The sequence below is a fragment of the Camelus ferus genome, chromosome 8 (assembly GCF_009834535.1).
Source record: "Camelus ferus isolate YT-003-E chromosome 8, BCGSAC_Cfer_1.0, whole genome shotgun sequence".
Classification (NCBI taxonomy): domain Eukaryota; kingdom Metazoa; phylum Chordata; class Mammalia; order Artiodactyla; family Camelidae; genus Camelus; species Camelus ferus.
Genome location: NC_045703.1, coordinates 53,759,413 through 53,778,195, shown reverse-complemented (window position 1 = coordinate 53,778,195; position 18,783 = coordinate 53,759,413).

Sequence of the window (18,783 nt, the reverse complement as noted above, 5' to 3'; positions counted from 1 at the left end):
GAATGTCAAAATTTGGTAAGACGGTAGAGCACACCTTCAAGTGACTAACAAGTAATGGGATTAAATGCTTGCTTGGAAATAAATACAGTTATCAAGTTCTGAGTGAGTGACCATGATGATGTCCATTCCCAGACAATTCCAACAAACCAAATAGAAAGTAGATACTATATTTCTTTGGTGAATCAACAATTCAGTTTTATTTTACTTTGTACTGGTCGCTCAGGCTGCCATAATGAAATGTCACAGACTGGGTAGCTTAAACAACAGAAGTTTATTATACCAGAGTTCTGGTGACTGAACATCCAAGATCAAGGTGCCAGGAGGGTTATCATCTGGTGAGTGCTCTCCCTTTGGGTTGCAGACAGCTGCCCTTTTGCTTTGTGTTTACTGCCCTCTTCTTTGTGCATGCTCTGATGGGGAGAGACCTAGAGGAGTGAGAGTGAGGGGGGTGGAGGCAGAAGCTTTCTGCTGATTCTTCTTTTGAGGACACTAATCCTATCAGGTCAGGGCTCTACCCTTAGGATCTTATTTAACCTTAATTACTTCCTTAGAGGCCCCATTTCCAAAGGCAATCACAATAGGGGTTAGGGCTTCAACACATGAATTTTAGAGGGCACAAACACTTAGTTCATAACATACATTCTACTCTCAAGATTTATTAAAATAAGTTACATGGAGCCCATCACTCACTGATTACTAAGAGGCTTTTAAAATTATATAAAAATAAATTATTTTTTATATAAATAAAATATATATATATATTAATTTTTTAATATATTTTAATTTAATATAATAATAAATTATTTTTAAATCTTGATTTTTAGCTTCTAAGAATTTATTACAAACTGTAATCATATAGAATATAAGATTTGGAACAAAACTTTGAGATTATCTACTATAACTACCTAATGAAAGTTATTCCTGTGTGTTCTTGGCAAGGTGCCAAAATCATACTCCCCTCCCCCTTTTTTCCCTAGACAAAGGAAGCAGTGAATCATATTTATTTGAATATTTCGGAAAAAAACTTATTAAATTGGCCCATAATATATATTCTTGTAATAGTCACACATTAGACCTAGATCTGACATCTCGAAAATGCTGAACCTACATGTTATCTGCTTCTATGTATCATATAATTCATCTCCTTTGTAACCTAGCCCCAGACCAACTCAAACACTGTGCCCAAATACTGTGATATGGATTTTGGCTGTCAACTAATAGGTATTTTTTTCCATGATATTCTCATAAAGATGGTTAACACAATATAGAAACCTTTTCTCATGTTATGTCATATCAGACATACTGCCGTTTCAAAATGGGGTTTGTTTGGTTGTTGTTCTGGTAAAAGAAAGAAGAGGCAGAAGAGAAAAGTCAAGTACATGAGTTTATTCTGCTCTTCTCTCCTTTGGGATACATTGTTGCTGCTATTATGAATAGCTGATATAGAGATAAGTCTGGAGGAAAAACTTAATATGGTATGTTAAGTAAAAATTTGGTGATTATCGCACTGAGCAGCTGTACAGAAGTTGCCATCATGATTGCTATTACTTTATTACTTTTAGAGATTGGATTCCTGTTGTAGTCAAGTGTAAGTTCTTCTAGATATTGATGTTATATGATCATGTCTGATTCTAAGATATTTCCTATTCCACAGGGGCGTAAAGACTAGAAACTACATATCCTGACCTTTCTTGACATTGGGGTTCAGTTATATTCAGCTGATGAGAGGCAATTTCATGAGACTGTGTAAGAGTAGAAGCCATTGTTCTCAGTGGTAGTGGAGGGTAAACGGGTGGGCTTTGCAGATGGCGTTTTGGGTTATGCTGTTGATAGTTACACACTGAGGTGTGGTAGGCACTGAAATCATGAATGACTTCTTGAGATTCCTTCACTTAGGAATTTCTTGAAAGTAGCCTTCCTGACCTTCATCCCTCCATCTCCCAACAATTGCATTGGACTCTAATTCTGTGTATTAAACCCTTTCAGATGTGGAATATTTACAAAAGTTTCAATTTTAGTAACTGAACCTTCACTATTCAGTAGTGTGTATTTGGCATTCCTTGATGCTGGTAGTAGATGCTTTTGTTTTATTGATGGTTTATATGGTTATGTGAGGCAAACTTCAGAATTTAAAGAAAAATTGGTTCTATTAAATTAACTATACGCCTCCTTCATACCCAAAGCTCCCATTGTTTTTCCTCATTGTTTCAAAAATGCTCTTTTAGAGATTTAAAAACTTGATACTAATGTATGATTAGTGTCTTTTGTAACGTCAAAAATTGAGGAAATGTGCACTAAAGCAAAATTAATATAATGCCATTATATTATGACAACAACTGTCTCCTTGGTCAAACTCTTGACTTGCTCCTTTGAGCCTGACTAGATCCATCCTTGGGCATGTCCCTAAGAGTCCAGGTTAGCAAGAATCTTGTTAAGTGAGAATTTGCCACCCTGGATATCTGATCAAATTCCTCATCTCCTACTATCCCTCAAGGGATAGCTGATCACCCTGACCTGCCTTTAGTAAGAATTGAGTTGGATCTCTTGAGCCAGAATCACCCCTCACCCCTGAGGTTTCCATCCATTGACCCCCTTCAAACTTCTCCTTGGATATAAATCCCTACTTCTTCATGTTGTATTTGGAAATGAGCCCAGTATTATACTGAGGTCTCTTTTTCTCTATTGTAATAGTTCGTGAGTAAAATCTGTGTCTTTCTGCTTTACCTACTGTCTGGCTCTGGGTGTTCCTTAATAATTTACTTTTATGTTATTTTATTTATTTAAAAATGTATTTATATTATAAAAGTCACAAATGAAATTTATCCAAAATTAGAATTAAAAAACACTGAGAAAATGAGGTAAAAATATCACCCTAGGCTTCTTATTCTTAGCAAAAGAAATACTAAGATAGGCTGGACCCTGGAAGATTCTTTGAGACCTGCAAATAAAATAGCAAATGTAAAGTTACACTGCGTCACTCCAGGAACTACAGAAGTTAGTGTTCTCATTCAACACTAGAAAAAAAATCACGATCTAGTGAATAGATTTGTGGTTACTTGTAAGTTGGAGGGCAAATAATAAATGACAACAAAGAAACCAGCTCTTGGTGCAATAACATTAAAAAGTTAAATGATTTTTTTAAAAATACATCACTGGAAAAAATTAACTTATTTTGAGATTTCACTTTATTCTTGTAGAATTGTTAACATTGCTGATTTTACCTAAATTATGGCAAGGATTAATTAGAAACCTAAAGCTCTGAAGGAAGTGGCTTAACTCTTTCCAGAATTTAGTAACCGCAAGTCCTCGAAAACTCCCAAGGGCAAGTTTCATATTTCTGGCCTCGTTTAAGACTGAAATCATTTTTAGGGGAGAAATTTTGAACAGCTTAGAGGAAGCATCCAAAATTTCAATTGCTTCTCTGAAACCTTGGAATCCTGCCTGTTAATAATCTCCATGCTCTTTGCTTAGAATTTACCCACAGAATCAACTGACAGGAAACAGCCCATCACCACCACCCCCCCAGGCAAGACTGTGCCAAAACACTCATCAGAAACCACAATGACAAAAATAGATCCTACTGACGACTGTGCAGTGACTTAAGAAATGGATGTACCGATTTAAGCTATCTTTATTCTTTTTTCATTGTTTTGATGGTAGTGGTAAAAAAAGAAAGGGAAAGATATATATAATAGCATCTGGGCAAACAGCTTGTGCACCAAGTCCAGCCCTATGTAATTTAAAATATTTGAGTTCTTGTAACATCCCTGAAAAGCGTGGCTTTCAATACAAACAGCATAGACATACAGTACAGAACGTCTAACTACAGTCATGCTGCTGGGTAGAGCTTGCAGCAACAGCAACAATAATAAAAGAAAATTCTCTTTGTACAGCTGAATGGCTGCACTAGAATTTTCAGTGTTCAGATGTAATTAGAAAACAGCTGTGAAGGAAAATCAATTGTTCCTGGTAGTCAATGGCTAATTTTCCACAATCAAAATAAAGAATGCAATATGACATGTTTGTAATGAGCAAGTAATTGTTTCTCTTTTGTTTATTGTTTCAACGTTTTTTCCCCTGTATTTGTGGGAGCTGTCATTTGCTTGCTTCAGGACAGCTTCTCCCAGTCTCTGCTTCTCCCATCCATATTTAAAAATGAGCAACTGCCAAGCAGGCTGCATAGTCCAGCTCAGTTTATTCAAGATTGTTTCACTTAGGATGGTGATTTGTGGACTAGCAAGGAAATGTTGTCCTTGCTTTTATGAATTCACAATAAAGCTTCCATAAATGGAATGATTATTAAACACTTGCATTTATTCATGGGATTTAATTTTGATTCATTCGCAAAGGTCTCATGTGTCAGAAAGATGCAGTTCTCAGAATTCATTGACCTGCTGCTCCAAGTGCCTCTGCATTGCAAAACAAAACTAAACTAAAACAACCACACGGCCCTTTTTTATATCTTTCTTCTATCATTAGCATAGACAGGAAGGGATTGCTGCAGCAGATGGATAGAAAAGTAAACCTCTGTGGTGCACGTTTAGAATGTAGATGGATGGGAAATGAACTTCAATGCTACAGTAGGCCAATGAGAGTAAAATTGTTTTATCATGCAAAAGAGTCTGGTTGAGAAACACCAGGAGGAATAACACTCCTATGCTGCTTTCAGCTGATAAAAAAAGAAAAAAAAATACATTATTTAATACTCTATATTGTTTCTTTTTTATGCTTGTATTTGTTCTGGAACATTCTTTGAAAGCTAATGTAGTGCCAGTGGAAGAGAGTGAAATGAATAGTAAATAAGGGTTGAAATGAATACTGAAAAAAGAGAGTGAAACAAAAGTAAATAGTAAATAAGTAAGTCTCAGTTGCTGTATAATCTTGGGACATGTCTTAATTTTAGTTTCCCTTCTATTTCTTTATAAGAGAAAGATGATAATAAATAAATGAATATGAGCTCTTTCTTTTCCTAATAATTATGACACAGAGTACACCAGTACATTAATTAATGGTTACAAAAGTTTAAAATTCTGAAGGAAGGGCATTCTTCAACCTTTCAAAAGTGCATGGATAGCAACCAATAGCCAAAAGTGATAGTTTCATGATATCCCTTTATGCATGTGATTGACAGATGTTTGAAATATGGTTGAAATTTTCTGAACATTTTGTCTTCAGAGAGCCTTCTCCAAAATCTGTGTGGTGTTGCTTTTATACCATTTTCTAGGCCCAAAAAGGACATTATGGGCCAAAGTAACAGATTATTAAAAAAAAAAAAAGGAGCTTTATCTTTTTAGGAAGCAGTCTAAATTATTGGCTGGGAACTAAAGTTTGAACACCACTGGTATAATTCAAATTATGTGGCTAATAAATATTTTACATTTTAAACTGAAGAACATTTTTCAATGGCTAAGGTACCATGTAACTTTCTAATAAAACTTTAGAGGGCACTATCCTCTGTGATTGTGTATCTCTCCACCTTTTATACTTCACTTGGGGAAAAATGCTGATAATTTAAAATCCAGATTCTCCAAATGAACCTCATATTTCCACCCTTCTTTACCTCTGATTTTCCTTACCCTCAGCACAGGATGCTCTCTTTTCCCACTTCCTTTTTTTTTTTTTTTTTTTTTGGTAAAGCACCACAGGCAATGTCAAGAGATGTTAGATTGATTTTAACTATATTTGATTTTAAGACTAGAATGTCGTATATACAATTTTAGATTTTGTGTGAGAAAGCCAATGGAAATTGGATTGAAAGACAAAATAATAGACGAGGGCTGACACTTGGCATCCCAAGACTATAGGAAGAAGCAGTGTGATTGAAAGCTATTAAAGTGGTAGAATTATATATGCATTATAGGACCAGATAGCCAATATAAGTGAAGGAGAAAGACAATAGACAAAAGGATGATGGAATTCTCTGCATTTTTTAAGATGGTAGCTATTAAATTATTATATATAGTATACATATTATATATCACATACTTTCTACATGTAACCAGAAGCCTGTCAGCTACCACCCTGGCCATATATCTGATAAAAATGTCTTCTAGTCTGGTCACAGATACAAGCATATGACTGAGGCTATGTCAGGTATTGTTTGTCTTTTAGAAATCTGAAAATTATGGGACAACACACAGAGGGTAAAAGCTATTAGAATTAAGTTAGAGTTACCTTATGACAGTTATGAAGGTTTCACGACGTCAGACTCCTCTGCTGCAATTTCCAAATCTTTACTTTTCCTTGCTCGTCTCAGAACTTGTTTCTTTAGCTCTTTCTTTGATTTTATGATCAACCCAAGAACATTTCTAAGACATTCTTATCACCTGACTCTCCCCATTATTTTATTCAGTTGGTTTGTGGTGTGTGACATTCAAATACATTGAAGTAATAAATAAACTGAAATAATACAAAATTTAATACCTGAGAGTGGGTCACAGATAACTGATCTTGAGTGAACAGCGTAGCTTTGGAATCTGTCAGCAGACCAAGAGGAGGCAATGAGGAATAAAACACCCCCTAGATGGTAGGTAATGTACTAGCCATAATTGACAGTGGTAAAATACCTAATCAAATCTTGATTTATAAATCCTCTGAGACTATCTTCCCACTAACAGAAGCTCTGTAGAAAAGGCAGCTGCTTCCATAAACCAATTTTCATAGGATATAAGCAATTACAGAACCATGGGGAGAAATAGTTACTTCAGATACTTTGGAATTTTAACATAAAAAATAATCCCAAATTTTGAAATTCTTCCATCAAATAATGGAATGAAAGTTAAGTTGGACTCTAAGCAGGACAAACACACACACATACACACACAATCAAGACAAAAAAACTGACTGTTTTGGCAATAAAAATAACGGACAAAATCCATATTCAGAGATTGAGTCTAAATATTCCTGAAATTTTGCAGAGGTTGAAGTGGTACACTACTCAGCCAGGCTTGCTATATAAAGTTAGGGTGTTGGCTAGGATACTCTAAGTCAACTACACCAGGGATATCTTGGAATATGCAGACAATTTAGAGAGACCCCTTAACCTCCAAATATCTTTATTCTCCAGCTGAATAAATTTCTATTTTATATTCTTTGCTTACAGAAGATGTGATTCTATGATAGAAGGAGATAATTATTCTCTGAAATTCCACATTCTGGACCACATCTCTCATTGATGCTTTCCTTGCTGGATTAATAAAATCTGCTTTCTACAAGGTCATAAAATAGCACACGTAACTGACTTAGAAAGAAGAGTTACATATATAAGTAATTACAGGAATTTGGTACAGAATGTCATCAAAAACCTTATGAGATTTTTCTCAGTGAGGGTGAATATAATTTTCAAACAAGTTGGACTTTTTTTTTTAAACATATGCACTTGGCAGATAATTATCTATTATTTGCTTGGGAAGCCATGTGGCTAAAACAAACTTGAAATGAATAATGATCTACCCTATGTTCCAATTTTAAAATTTAAACTCTCCATGTAGTATAGAGAATGCAGCATAATGACAATGGGAAATAAGGATGTTGAATTAATTCTATCTTCTACATAACTCACCTGGTCTAGCTCCAATCCCTGCGTCCATACCCCTATATTCTGCCTTCTCTTCTGTTACAGAAATTGAAGTATTTCTGACCCTACCTGAGGCCAAATCCTCTTCAAGTACTCTATATTCTCTCTAATCTATTCAAGGATGTTGATCCTGTAATTAACCTTTCTCACTCCATCATCAAGTTCTCCTGTCTACTAAATCATTTTTGTCATCTATAAACTTTTCCAGTCTTAAAAAAAATTAAAGATAAACCTCATTATGTACCCTTCCTGCAAATGATTCTCAGCTTTTTTTTTTAATGGCAAAATGATCAGAAGAATTGTCTTACTCACTTTTTCTGCTTCCTCTCCTCCCACTTTTTCTAGCATTCTCTCCAATTCAGATTTTATTTTCACCACTCAGCATGAACAACTCATGTTAAAATTACTGATGATATCTGTATTGCCAAATTTGAAATTCGCTTATCAGTACCCATACTGATAACTTAAAAGATACACCTGAAACGGGAACTTTTGTACCTCTTCTTGAAACACTTCATTCATGTGCTGTGTCTGACATCACTCTTTCTTGGTTCATCTTTCCTTCTAAACCTGCTTTGTTGGTTTTTCCTTATTTTATTGAATCTAAATTTGGGAATGCCTCAAACTCAATTCTTGACCATTCTCTTTCTCTACATTTATTCTCTAATTGATTTTGTCGAGTCCCATGATTTTAATACCATGCAGAAAATGATGACTGCCATTTTTATATCTCAATTACCAATTTTTCTCCTGAAATTTAGCTTCCAGTCAAATAATGTTTGCTTGGATGCCTAGTAAGTAGGCTTATTAATGTTATTATGTACAAAATCTATGTATTTCTTTTCCAGAATCTCTAAAATATTTCCCCAAGAGTTAATGTTCTCATTGTGATACAGTATTCCAATGTATAATTACACCACACTCGTATACCCATCTACTATTTGGCTTTATTCCAGGTTGTGTCTCTTACAAATAGTGCTAGCATGAATACTTTTTGAACATATTTGGAAAATATATATATGTTTTTATATTAGGTATATATATTATAGTGGAATTGGATGGAATGTATGAGATCAACTTTAGTAGGTTAAGAGCCAAAAGACATCTGAACTGGTGTACAAATATGCACACCCATCATCAGTGTATGAGGTCTTAACCTAAGGCACATTCTGACCAACACTTGGAACTTTATCTTTTTAATTTTGCTCTTATGGGTGGTGATTAGTAGTTTTTAGTTGTCATTTTATATAAATTTCTTTCATCACTATTGAATTTGGGCATCTTTATGTATGTTCATTGGCCATTTGGTACCCTTTATAAGTGCCTATTTCAGACTTTCGCACAAGTTCTATAGGAATGACTGTTATTTTATAAAGATTATTTAAATATTCTAGATATGAATCCTTATCAGAATTGTGTATTGCAGACATTTTCTCTCAGACTATGACTTGTCAGTCCTTAAATTTGTAAATATAGTCAAAGTTATATTTTTTCCTTTATTGTTATTGATTTTATGTCCTGTTTATCATATATTTTCTACCATAAAGGCAAAATATGATTCACCTATATTTTTGTCTAACAGCTTTACTGCTTCAACTTTTGTATTTAGATTTACAATCCATTTAGAACTAATTCTTTCTGTACAGTTTGAGAATAGAGGTGAATAGTCATTTCTTTTGATTGTTATCATACTGACTATAAGATCAATTTAAAAAGTGTGGAAGTATTAGCAAAATATAATAAGTCTTCAGATCCATGAACATTTACCAGTCCTTTTATTTGGGTCTTCTTTAATTTAGCTCAATATTTTGTAATTTCTGTATAGACGTCAGTTAATCTTTCGTTACATTTATTGCTAGATATTTAATGACTGACCAGCCCATTATAAGTTGACCCATTTTCAAATGTTAGTTTCTTTTTGTTTATTGCTGGTATTGATAATTCATGTAAATCAGCCTTCTGTCTAACAATTTGCTAAGTACGCCTATTTATACTAATAATTTGTAAATATTTAGTAATGTCTATACTTATGACCATGTCCTTTGTGGAAAATTAATTTTATTACTTCCTTCCCAAATTTTATACATTTTATTTATTTCAATTGCCTTGTTGTACTAACAAGGACTTGTACATTTATACCCAAAATTGGTGATAGGGAGTATCCTCTTGCATTTCTGACCTAAGGATAATGCTTAAAATTTTCATTATTAAGTATCATGTTTGAAATAAATAGATTTTCTGTTGCTACATTTAAACTGAATTTAAAAAAAAATTCTTCTACTGCCTGATTATTAAGAGTTTTAAAATGAATTCATTTTGAATTTCATCAAACCCTTTTTTGTGTAGCTATTCTGATGATAAAATGACTTTAAAGTTTATTTTTTGAGTACGAATTGCATTGATTGAATTTCACTTTTTATGCAACTCTTACATTCTTGGGATACAAGCAAATGGTATTTTCTTTTTTTATAGATAACTGGATTTGGTTTGCTAGTATTTATTTAAGATGTTTGCATTTATAGGAATATTTGTCTTTGAGTTTCTCTTTTTAATGGTTTTAATGATATTTGAGCAACAGATGTATCTGGTTTCAAACAATGACTTGGGAAGTGCTTTCTTCTTTTCTAATCTCAGAAGTTTATTTAGATTGCTGTTACTTCCACCTTTAAATATGGATGCGTTGTCCAATAAAACTAAGTGGTTTTGTGGACTTCATTCTGGGACATTTAAAAAATTTAATTTCTTTGATAAGTAATGCCTCTTCAGATTATTATTTTTTTTTGTTAATTATAAGAATCATGTTTTTCCAGGAATCTGCTCATTTTACTTCAGTTTTATAATTTAACACAAATATGTTTATATTTTCTTATCTTTTTATGTCTTTTGAATCTATAATGATATGCTCTTTTTGTGTGTCAATTATCTGTGATTTTTTAAATTTACTTTTCTTGGTCAGTTTTGCTATAAGTCTATAGTTTAAAAAAAAAAAGATTTCTTTAAATCAAATTTGATGATTTTTAATTTTGTTAGTGTACTTTTATCTTCCATTGTTATAGGCTGAATATTTGTGTCTTTACCGAAATTTATGTGTTGAAACCTAATGCCCAAAATGATGGTATTTGGAAGTGGAGCCTCCGGGAGGTGATTAGGTTATGAGGGTGGAGCCCTCATGAATGGGATTATAAAAGTGACCTCAGAGAGCTCCCACACCCCTTCTTCCATGTGAAGACACAGTGAGAAGGTGGATGTCTGTGAATCATGTAGCAGGCCTTCACCATATGCTGCATATGCCAGTGAGTTGATCTTGGACTTCCCAATATGCAGAATTATGAGAAATAAATTTCTATTGTTTATAAGCCACCCAATCTATGGTATTTTTTATGGTAGCTCAGACAGACTAAGATAATTGTTGAGAGGTGGGTAATAAAGTTTTCCATTTGATAGTAGATTTGTCTATTTAATCATTGTGAAGCTACATTCTCAGGTACGTATAAATTTAGAACTGTTTAATATTCCTGGTAAATTAACTATTACTATGAAGTGTTGTTTTATATCACTTCTTCACTTAGAGTTAATGTGTTTGACATTAATACAGCTTTTGCTAGATGAGTATTTGTACTGTCATTTACCTTCAAACTTTCTGAGCCCAAGTGGAAAATCTGCAGAGTGTAGGACTCAGGCTTCTCTTTGCCTCCTCATTCCTGAGATTTTAACTTATTTCTAGGTCCTATCTTTATTGTCAGCCCTTACCTCCAATATTGTCTATTTAGTCATCTAAAATGTCCAAAAATTATTCTGGCTCTGTGGCTCTTAGCTTTGGCCTTTCACAGCAAATTTGCTGAAGACTCAGTAAATTTGCTTAGAGAAGAAAGATGTAAAGTGTCAGCTCACCTCTCTAGGATTCCTTTATCTCTGGATTCTTGATTCTTCAAGTTATGTGAAACTCATCAGTACTTTTATGCCTTCTTTTTAAAATTCATTTTATTCAGTGTTTCGTATAGTTCTTGCTTGGAATATTGGTCTGGTGCAGGCAATTCCATTATGGTCAGAAGAAGAAGTGTTAGAGTAATCATTTAAAAGCATGTATTTTGCATCAGTCCTCTGCTCAAAACATTCACATCACACTTAATTAAAGCCAAAGTCATTACCAAGGCATAGAGTCCCCATATGATCTTAACGGCTCGGATCTAATATTCTAGAATTCATCTCCTATTTCACTCTTCATTATGCTTCAACCATTTTGACCTTTTGTTACTATTCTTTGACATTCCAAGATTAGCACATACTTTCTGTACTTCCTGGAGTAGTCTTCCTCAAGTATTTGCATTACTTATTCCTTCTTTGTATTTAATTCTCTGCTCTAAGGCCTTTTTATACAAGACCTGGTACATCAGTCCTTGACCTCTTGATGCTGTTTGTTTTTTTTTTTTTGTCTTAATAGTCCTTATCTCCCCCCATCATAGTAGATATTTATTTCTATTTATTCATGGTTTGTCTCTTTCATCTCTCCAATAGATTATATATTTTGTGAAAACAGTGACCTTGTCTGCTTTGGTTGCTGCTCAGTATACAGCATATGCAAGTTTTCCTGAAAGTATATACAAGATATTTAATAAATATTTGTGTATTATGTCAGCCAACACTTTCACCTTGTCTTGCATTGTTATGCCCAGGAAATTTTACTTTCTCCCTGGGCATGGATGAATAGATTGATGTGGAAATCCTGAAATCTTTATTAAAAATAAGAAGAAAAAGAAATAAATACAAAACATATAAGAACAAAAACAACAACCCCAAACTAATCAAACAAATAATATTTACTTGAGAATATGATAGAAATTCTGGTATAGATACTTCAATTAAATTGTGAGTTCCTGAACAAAATAGTGTCAGGGCATGTGATAGATACTACCAATTACATATGTGATGGTTTGAACTCTAGAGGAAAAGAAAAGTATTTGTCTTTCTCTGTCTGGCTTATTTTACTTAGCATAATACCCACTAGGTACATCCATATTGTCACAAATGGCAAGATTTCATTCTTTTTTAAATGGCTGAATAATATTCCATTGGATGTATATACCACATCATCTTTATCCATTCATCTGTTGATGTACATGTAAATTGCTTCCATATCTTGCCTATTATAAGTACTGCTGCAATGAATATACGGATTCATATAGTTTTTGAATCTATAAAACAAAACAAGTAAACAAGCTTAACTAAACAGAAAGAGAGTGTAGACACAGAATAAACAGGTGGTTGCCAGAGTGGAAGGAGTTAGGCGGAAGAGAAAAATAGGCAAGGGAGATTAAGAGGGACAAACTTTTAGTTACAAAATAAATGAGTCACAGTTTTGAAAAATACACTGAGGGAAATAGAGTCAATAATTATGTAATATCTTTGTATGATGACAGATGACAACTAGATTTATCATGGTGATCATTTTGAAATGTAAACCAATATTGAATCACTATGTTGTGTACCAGGAACTGATATAGTGTAGTAGGTCAATTATACTGCGAGAACAAACAGAGTCATAAGAAGAGATACTAGATTTGGGTCAGGGGATAGGGAGGATAGAGAATTGAATGAAGGTAGTCAAAAGATACAAATGTTTGGTTATAAGATAAATAAGTACTGCGATGTAATGTACAACATCATAAATATAATTAACATTCTGTACATTATATATGAAAGTTGCTAAGAGAGCAAACCTAAAAGTTTCATCACAAAGGAAAAAACCCTCTTTTTTCTATTTCTTTAATGTTATATCTATATGAGATGAAGAATGTTCACTAAATGTATTGTAATTATTTCATGCTATATGTAAGTCAAATGCTGTACACCCTAAACTTATACAGTGCTATAAGTCCATTTTATCCCAATAAAACTGGAAGAGAAAAAAAGTATTTAGAAGTGATACAGGATTTGAGGAATAAAGCAGAACTCTACAAAAAATAAATGTCATTGTATATAGTTATAGGGAAAATAACCAGCAGAGACATTTTATTTATAATAAAATAGCTTTATACAACTTGTGATAGGATATGTAAAGATAAAGACAACATTAAGGAATACCTTGAGTGAATTTTCTCAGCATAGATGGTAAAAACCTGTGAGTTAAGAGTTAAATAGAAGGTGCAGATGCAGAATGACTGGATGTAGGGTACTCTCTTTACAGATTTGTTCAGGAAAAGATTGGTGAAATCATTTTGCTGGAGGTGGAGAAGAGGTCAGTTCTATGGAGTTTTTATTAGAATAATATATGGGCAGGTATTGGGGGCTGAATCATGTATGTTTATTTCTTAACCCCCAGTATGTGACTCAATCTGTGACCGTATTTAGAGATAGGTCATTAAAGTTTGGTAATTAAGGTTAAAAGAGGTCATTAGAGAGGCCCCTAAACCTATCAGGCTGGTATCCTTATAAGAAGAGAGGATACAGTACATGGACACAGAGAGGAGCATGTGAAACAGAGGAGAAGATGGCCACATACAAGCCAAGGACAGAGGCCCTCAGGAGAAACCAACCCTGCAGACTCCTCGATCCTGAACTCTCAGCCTCCAGACAGAGAGGAAATACATTTCTGTTGTTTAAACAGCCCAGTCTGTGGTACTTTGTGTTGCAGCCCTAGCAAACTAATAGAGCATGTTTTCAAACTAAAAGGAAAATGTGGAAGAAGCAAGATGAATAAAGCAGTGTAGAAGTGGAGGTAATTTTTATAGCAAAGACAAAAAGGAGGTAGAGATGTCAAGAGGCAGATTAGTGAGATAGAAACCTGGGAATCTGTTAAATCTTATCATAACTGTTTTAGCAACGGTAGTTAACAGCCATCTCAAAACAGACTAAACTTCAATGGAACGTCTCAGGCTAATTTCCAACATTTCACAATGTACCCAAGAGTTTAGGCTCTAGACTAACTCATATGTAGATTCACCCACAGGGAAATTTCTTTTGTCACTGAGGACCCCTAGTTTCCTTTCACATATATCCAACTCAAATAGATTATCATTACACACATAGCTTCGAGCAGGAAATATGATCATTAGTAGGGAACTGACATTTTTAACAGTTACATATATTTACAGGTGAAAAATTAAAAATTTTTACAGATAACAAGAGAAGTGAGAAGTACTAAAGAAGCCAGAAAGAGAAGCAAACAGTAAATAATTTAAATAAATTCAGTGAGCGTTGGCAATTTGTAAACCACCACCAACATCACAACAAATAGATTTCTAGGTATTTAGCAGAATTTAGAAGAGAGTCAGAAAACAATAGCCAAAGAGAGCAAACCACATGAAAAGTTTCAGGAAGAAAATACTATAGCTTTGCATTTTGTTAGAAGAGGATAAAGAGAAAAATCTACGGATCTGAACATTTGGGTCAGTATGAACCATTGCATGGGCCAGTACAGTATGGACCAGAACCTTCGTTCTCAGCAATGGGTTAAATGCTAGCTGAAGGGACTAATTTGGGAGCTGGACATAGTTGCACTCACATGTGCAGGTTTATCACATCTCTCGTTTTAAGTCATATCATGCTATTCTTTTTGCCGTTTGGATGATTTGGGAATTTTGACTATGACTTAAGAGCTCCTAAAATCCCTTTCTTACTATAAACTCTGTAGGCACAACTAAGACGTTTTCTCCCTTTTTTACTTACTTTCCACACGCTGATCCATGTTTACTAATCTATTAACTAGACAGATGTGCCACTGGTTTCTGAATAATTACTTTTGGAGGAAAAAAAAACATTGTTTACAGAAAGGTTTGAGAAATATTTTCTGTCTTTTTAATTAATAGCAATTTGCATCAGCCAGAAATTCCAAGTTCAGAGTTTTCTAACTTCTTCACTTCTATTTCCCTTCAGTTTCTTGTAGAATTTTGACCTCTCTGTCTTTTGCAGTTGATGATATTTAGATTTCAGAATGCACAAGAGGGTATTGTAATTCTCTGCAGGCAGCAAATCTCTAGACATTGATATGTGTGTCATTTCTCAAGACTCTCAGGCGCAGCAATGCTGTAGTCTGGTAGCAGATTATGAGGATCTAAAACAACTTCCCTTTCTGATTATTTTTTAAGTAAATAAATATGTTTATTTTTGTGTTAGAGGTTGCCTGTAGATGAACATATGTATATATTGCATTTGGAAAATGAACAAAAATACTTAGTCGATTCCAGCAGCACTTGGAATGGTGGATTCATATGTGGAATATTGAATTAAAGGGGAAAAAAAAGCAAGCATCTGAGTATAAACATTGAAAACGGTGCAAAATGAAGAAAGCGGAGGTGGGGGTGCATAAAACAGACACTTGAGAAATTTTTCAAGCATGATTCTTTGTCTTCTTGAACTACGATTTAAAGGTTGCTTAGCAACAGTGGCAGTAACAGCTGGGACACCCTTGATCTTGTTGTGTAAACTATTAAAAATAGGTGATGGAAAGTGGCACCATGGAAACAATGACTACATTGAAGCAGGTGTCTGTAATGCTGCTTTTCAGTTTAATGTTGGAGGTGTAAATTATTACAAAAAGAAAACAAAATGACTGTATCTTTCATTTTCTTGGTCTTTGGTAACAGATATATTTCCTGCTTTTTATATTTTTCTTAGAATTTCCCAAGCATGTTGGCTCAGTAAATTGTTGCTATTTTAACTGATTACTTGATAATGTATTTAGATTTCCAAAACCATTTCAAAATGAAATAAATTCTAAAGCCATTTTCAAAAGATTCCGTTATTTAATAACCGAGTCCTTATGAAATCTAGATTCTAAGTCTCCACTTAAATATGCATCAACATGGTGTTATTTAACTGTCATTGTGCATACATCTTTTCAGGTCTCTCACTTATTAACGTTACTTTTCAAAGGCTGATCACCTTGTACTTGTTTATTTTAGATGGGTAGGAATCACCCTTGAATAATCCCTGGATCTTGTATATGTTTTGAATAATAACAATATAAAATATACTCCTGTTATCTGTTTCTCATGGATTTACTCTCTTATATTGATAAAGACAACAATAAACAATACCTCAGTTCTTCCTTTCAGATAGCTCTGTAGGATGCCAAACTCAATGATCTGGGCTGTCAGTGTAAACCTCAGTGCTGGTCAAAGTGGAGGGAGTGCCTTTCCAACCATGTCACCTAAATCAAGCTTTTCCTGCCCTTCAAGTCAAGTTGTTTTTCCAGATACTCAATTGATGCACCATTAAAAGGAACAAATGTTAAGAGATTTCTATTTAGAGCATTCATTAAATATTTAATAATTGGAAGGTCTGTAATACTATTTTTACTCTTATTTCACAGATAGGAGACTGAAGACCAGAAAGATATTAATCTTAGTGATGAACAGAGACTATAATTTGTTAGGTAATATATCTAATTAGGGACAAAACTGAGATTTGAACCAGAGCTCTTTCCACTGTATTAAGATGCTAAATTTAGCCCATGATAATTTTTGAACTGTGGCAAGATTTGATTATTATTGAATAATATTTCAGTGATAATATGTTTCATGAGAATTTCTATTCATTTTAGTTTTGTGAACTCATGCATTGAGTCTCTTCATAAAATGCACAGAAATATATGACATATAAATAAAGACTATTATGAAAATTATATCCTGTTCAAACACAAGAGAATCCATTAGCACTAAATTGAAAATAAACAAAGCAGTGAGTGGTATCTCTCTGGTCTTCTGAATTCCAAGTTTGGAAGCAGGCAGATGTGGCTGGGAGTTTGGATTCTGCAGAACAATGGGAAAAATAATTCTTCTATATGAGATGGGTGTTTGGAGCCATCCAAAAAGTCTGCTAAAAAGAAATGGAAATGATAATTTCAGCAAAGTTACTAGATGGAATATTGCTACTTGAAATTCAGTAGTTTTCATTACAACACAATTTAAAAAATTAGCAACTGAAATAGAGTATATGAAAATCATATAGTTTTCAATAATAAAGCATAAGAATAGGGAGATAAATATAATATAATGTAAATATATTTCAAACCTGTGTAAAGAAAATGATCAAATATTACTGAAGACCATTAAAAAGTCATAAATAAGTGGACAGAAATTATGATTTTATCTGAAGTAAAATTCAGTACTATAAAAATTCCAAGTCTAAAATATTAGCCATAAATTAAATAGAATTCCAGTTAGCCGCTCAATAGGATTTTTCCTGGAACTTGACAAGCTGACATTACTAAATCATATAGAAGAGTAAATGATCACTAACTGCCAAGATAATTTTGGAAAAGGACGTGGTGTGTGTAATGACCCTGCCTTACCCAGTAGCTAGGGAATTCTGATTTGACTCTTTTATCAAGAAAAGTGCACTATCAGAAAAGTTATTTGATGGATGTATTTCTCAAATTAATTGATCTGAAAACTAGTCACTGAACCCATAATTGTATTTTTAAACTATTCATTGAAGTTGTCAGGGGAGTTAAATTTAAATACTTACACAGACTGGCTTGGCAAAATTTGTTAGCTGTCCTATTCTGTTGCTGTTTATTCCTGCTATATTTTAGAGAAGAATTTCAATGATCTTTTTTTCTAGACTAAATCTTATTTCAAAGGAAAAATTGGTAACAACAATGCATTCCTTCTGAATTGTTTTTGGAAAATGTTTGGGCATTATCCTCTCCTAACTGTGCAGTTGTTTCAGAGGAATCACTTTTGTTGTGTTACTGTTTTCCAAGGTAGCAGTCCTCTTCACTTGTGTAAATTTAAAGGGCATTTCCAACTGCTGCTCGTCTATTTCTCACGTAGGCAGAATCTCTGTTGTTTAAGTCACCTAAGGAAATCAGGCTGGTCCTTTCTGATTAACCCTTTATGAATCTATGATTCATTTGATATTTTAATATAAATAATGGAGTGTTTATTACTGAACTAATTATTTAATTCATCTAAGCTAAATTTATTTGTCTTCTAAAAGAGTCATCTCCATGGAACCATGTTCTAATGTGCAAAATATGTAATGAAAAGTAACAAGTAAAAGAGAGAGATTGTGTCTTTCATTGTTACAAATGTGTTTTAAAAATATCAGTGGCTCCTGTGATGGTCCACACATCCAGGTTGAATTTTTTCTTAGGTTTTAACTACTATCAAATTGCTTAATTAAATGTTCAAGCAAAAATTCAAATTTTGGAGGGGGAGTATTTTAGTTGTACGTAGTTGATGTAGAAATCTACCTTTGTGGGT